At 44.8% G+C, this 4538-nt stretch overlaps 1 long non-coding RNA gene across 1 annotated transcript; it reads right to left on the reverse strand.

The window, feature by feature from the left end:
* Nucleotides 1-1918: 1918 nt before the first annotated feature.
* On the reverse strand, nt 1919-2527 carry LOC125081948 (uncharacterized). The gene is made up of 2 exons (XR_007121835.1): nt 2418-2527; nt 1919-2158 (listed from the first exon to the last, which is right to left on the reverse strand). It is a non-coding gene; the product is annotated as an uncharacterized LOC125081948 (long non-coding RNA).
* Between the last annotated feature and the right edge of the window lie 2011 nt (nt 2528-4538).

Below are 4538 nucleotides of genomic sequence, written 5' to 3' on the forward strand. Positions count from 1 at the left end.
TGGTGTCAAAAATGAAAGAGATGAAGCTGGAAGCAGGAGAAGCAATGAGTCTAGGAGAGAAGGCAGCTTGACTTGATTAAAGCAGCTGCCTTAGGGGAAAGGGGCAAATTCAAGAGACATTTATGAGAAAGGGGTGATGTGTTTTTGTGCATAAGATGAATAGGAAGGAGAGAGACAGAAACGGAGAGGCAGGGAGGGAGAAATCAAAAGTCAATTTCAGGTTTATAACATCGTAAGGATTGGTGAGTTTTTAAGTTTTTATTTATTTTAATTTTGGGGGGTGGTGGGGATAATTCAGAGGCAGAGAACTTTCAGAATGCTGAGGCTGATTAAAGTAGATATTAACATTGACTTGTCCTAGACTGGAGGGTTACTTCTCAGCTCCTGAGCTCCTGGTTCTTAGGGGAGCCATTTTTCTACCCTCTTGAAATGTGCACGGCCATGTGACTTCTTCACTTTAAAGAAAGACCGTTTCATTGCTGGTGCTCATGGGTGCTCCTTTCTCTTCCCCTGGCATGGGAATGGTGGGAGCCAAAAAGAGATGGAATGCTCTAAAATTGGATCATTGAGCCAACTTAGGGGGGCAGCTGTCATGGAGAGTCACCTGGACCTGCAGAGGACTTTGAGTCAGTGAGAAATAAGGTTTTGTTGTGTTGGGCCATTGAATGGGAAGAGGAGAGAAGATTCCATTGTGGACTCAGAACTGGCCCTGAGTCATTGGTTATTTTTCTCTCCGCATAGAATAAGTGAATTTAAGAATCAGTGGGATTTCTTAAGTTTGTCTTGTAAAGTTACAGTATATTAAAAAATCCTCAGAAACTAAAGTCCCTATCCCTAGGAATAGTAGTCATGTGGTAGAAAAATCTGGAAAACAGCAGATCCTCAATAAGTGTATTTTCCCTTTTTCCTTCTTTTTCCATATTCCAACTAACACTTCTCTGTTCTGACCAAAGAGAACTGCCTCTCTTCCCTCTGCCAGACATAACAAGTTCTGGTTTATATAGTCAATCTTAATTTGTATATATCCATATATTTACTCTTTACTATCTCTAGCCTTCTATCTGGGAATATTTCCTTCTGCAGGAAGAAAGCCTCTCAATATTTCTACTTGCCACTTGTATACTTTGGCTTTAGTTGGTGTAAAACTGTCTTTATTTAACTTTTACTCCTGGAGAACGTTTTCACCAGGTACAGTGTGTTACTGGGTTGGCAGCTAATTTTCTTCATTTTTTTAAAATAGCTATTTCTCTTGTTCTCTGTCTTCCATTGTTTTTCTGTAAAAAAAATCAGATGTAAGTCTAGCTCCTGCCCATTGAAAATCATTTTGTCTTTTTTCTCTGGCTGTTTATGAGATTTTCTTTTTGTCTTTTTCTTTAGCATATTTGTGTTAATAAATGATTAATAATTAAGTAATTCATTGTTCATTTACTTAATAGATATTTACTGAGCTCACCCCCCTAGACCTTGGAGGCTAGTAGTGAGAAAAGACAGACTAGCTCAGTGTTAAGGATCACTCTGACTCCGGGGGCAAGCCCAGGTGCTTGGGGAACATATGCTGCTGGGATTGTATTTAAGCCAAGCTCTGAAGGACAAGTAGGGGATCAGCAGGTAATGATCAGCAGGGGATGAGCCAAGGCGAGAGAGAGACAGAGAGAGAGAGAGAAAGAGAGAGAGAGAGGTTTTCAATGTAGGGTCTGCATATGCAAGGCTTCAAAACAGAGGGCACAAAGGGTTTTGTGGAATGGCAGGTGGGTGCGTGTGTCTGCAAAGGAAGATCTTGTGGGCTGTGAAGGACAATGGCCAGGGATGAGCTTTGTTTGTCAAATGCCTGTCTCCAGCTACACTGTCTCTTTATCTTTAGAAATGACATACTTTCTACATGACATCTTGCCTAGGATTCAGACCTCCTTGAACTCACCTTGTCCAAGGATCTGGCTTGTATTTCCCTGGTCTCCACCTCATCTGGAAGCCCAGCGACATTGATTCAATTGCATATACTGGAGAAGAGGGAGGACATCTTCTCTGAACGGCCTGATGGCCCTCCCTGTGTGACTTCACCCCTCCTCACCGCTGGGGTCTCATCTCACATGGCACACGCTTGCCCTCTCCACTCCAGAGATGGGACCTTCTTTTCAGTTTCTGAAGCATGCGCTCCCTCCTATAAGATAGATTTTTCTGGAAATCTTTTTCTGGAAAACTCCTCCCCCCACCTCATCACTTCCTTGGGGAAGCCTTTCAAACCTCCCCTCCCCCATTACTCATTCTCATTCCATATCACATTTCCTCTCACAGAGCCAGCCACAGCTTGCAATTAGGAGTTGACTGGTGTGGTTATGTGTGTGGTGCTGGCTCCCCCACGAGCGTAGTTTCATGAGGGCAGAGACCATATGTGCTCTGTTTACGTTTATTCTAAAGACCTGGCACAGAGGGCCTGCTCAATAAATCCTGGTTGAATGAGTGCCTCATAGCTCTATTAAGGAGTGTGGGTGTTATCTTGAGGGCATGGAGGAACCACCAATGTTGTAAAAGAGAGGAACATTTCGCAAGACTTTCTGCACTGGAAACTCACTTCCGTCGACAGAGTGGACGGAGCATGGGAGGGGCCAAACCGGAAGGGGAGGAGCTTTAGGGGTTTGTGGTACCGGCGCTGGCGGCCATCATGGCTGCCCACCCACCTGTCGCAGTAGAAGTGGTGGCGGGGAGGAGGCTGGCAGGTGTGGGAAGTGTTAGCAAGTCAGACGCAATGAGATCTGGGGACTGAATGGAGGAGGCGGGATGATGGCCAGATCTCGGGCTTGCATCACTGAGCCAATGGTGGTTCCATTTATAAAACGGGGAGCAAAGGGCAGGAGCAAGAGGGGTAGGAAAGGAAGATGATTAATTTGGCTTTTGGCTTGTGGAATTGAAATGGGGGTGCTTGGGAGGCAGGTGATCTTCGTCTCAGGTGAGAAATTGGCCCTGAAGGTATGCAGTTGGGATTTGCTATAAAATTCATCATAAAATGCTTCATTTATGGTATGCCTTAGCTCTGAAGAGCTCAGTAACCCGGCGGACTTACTCAAATGTCACTTTATAAATCCTGACAGTCAAAGAAAATTTATTCTTTCTTTTCATTTTTTATAGGGAAATAGCAGCAAGAATAGGTCGGAGATCAGTCTTAATGTAGTACTTCCTGAAGCGATTTGAGACTGAGAGCCCATTTGCCTTTGACTGAACCTGTCAGTTGAATGTAGAATTTTCACCAAAGTTGGAGAGGGGCTGACAGTGGAGGTCAGAGAAAACTGGATTGGTCAAGTTGGCAAACATCATTCCCGCCTGGCAGGGCCCCAACCCCCTGCTGAGAGCTGTCCACTTAGCCTCCTTCATTTTGCAAATAATTTGTTTGGTTTTCAGCTCTCAGGAAGAAAGCATGTAAAAAGATCAGCCATAGGGCAGATTCAGCAGGATAAACATTAACTAGATATTGACCTGTATTCCCTTCAGGTCTGGTTTAAGTATGCTACTGAACACTCAAACTGGACTGTAACCAACCTGGAAAATTGATGTTGACTTTGGGGAGCTAATAAATGAAAAAAACAAAGGTATCCTAAATGGTAACTGTTTTCCCATGTGTGGGTGAGTCAACTGGTCTGAGTCCCGTGGGCTAATGTCCCGTGGGCCAACGGACATCGTGACACTGTGATGCCCACCCTACTTGGTTTGCGTTGAGCAAGGTGAAGGGCGCAGAGGCATTTGCTTGGAAACAGCCAGACTCACTTCCTGACTCGGTTTATCCAGCTGGTGCGGCTGCTCACATCTAGAGCCCTTGCTCTGTGGGAGAGTGTTTGGCTGATGATTGAGTTGAGGGAGAGATTTTCATATCTTGCAGGGAGACAGAAACCCCAACAACAGACAGAATTCTCAGCGAGGGCCACGGCATCACCTAGCCACTGTCAACCTGGGCACCAGCCGTGCTCCTGGGAAAGCAGCAAGTCACTTTGATTTCAGAGTTAGATTTATCAGAGAAAGCCATGCCAAGGAATCATTTGCATGCTCCAGGAGCCTCCTGAGACTTGGCTTTCCTCCTTGGGATTTTGGTCTACTCAGTCCCTTAGAAGACCACCACAGCCACCTTCTCTGACTCTCCCACCTCGTGACATTGCAAGAGGTGTCAGAATTTTAAGTCTGTGTATTGAACATGTGAAAAATTTCCCCTTTTATCTCATGAACCTTTTGAAAGTCACAAACTGATTTTATGACAAGATTCCCTGCTCTACTGTACTTTCCTTAGTTCTCAGTTCTTCACTTTTAACCCTGTGATTTGACAAATAAACTCAGGTTAGCAGCAGCCATCGTATTTGGGAAGCTTAGAGAATTCTCACATTCAGACTGTTCATGAGCATTGCTTGCTTATTGGGGGAATAAGCCTCAGAGCCCAGTGTGACTGATGTTCTGGTATTTTCCTGATAGTGAAATGGAAGGAAATAAGCAAGTCTACCCTTTGCTCTGAGGCTCTCCTGGACCGGCAATGACCTTGCAAAGGTTGTTATGATTCAATT

This window comes from Lutra lutra, chromosome 12 (assembly GCF_902655055.1).
Source record: "Lutra lutra chromosome 12, mLutLut1.2, whole genome shotgun sequence".
NCBI classification, from domain to species: domain Eukaryota; kingdom Metazoa; phylum Chordata; class Mammalia; order Carnivora; family Mustelidae; genus Lutra; species Lutra lutra.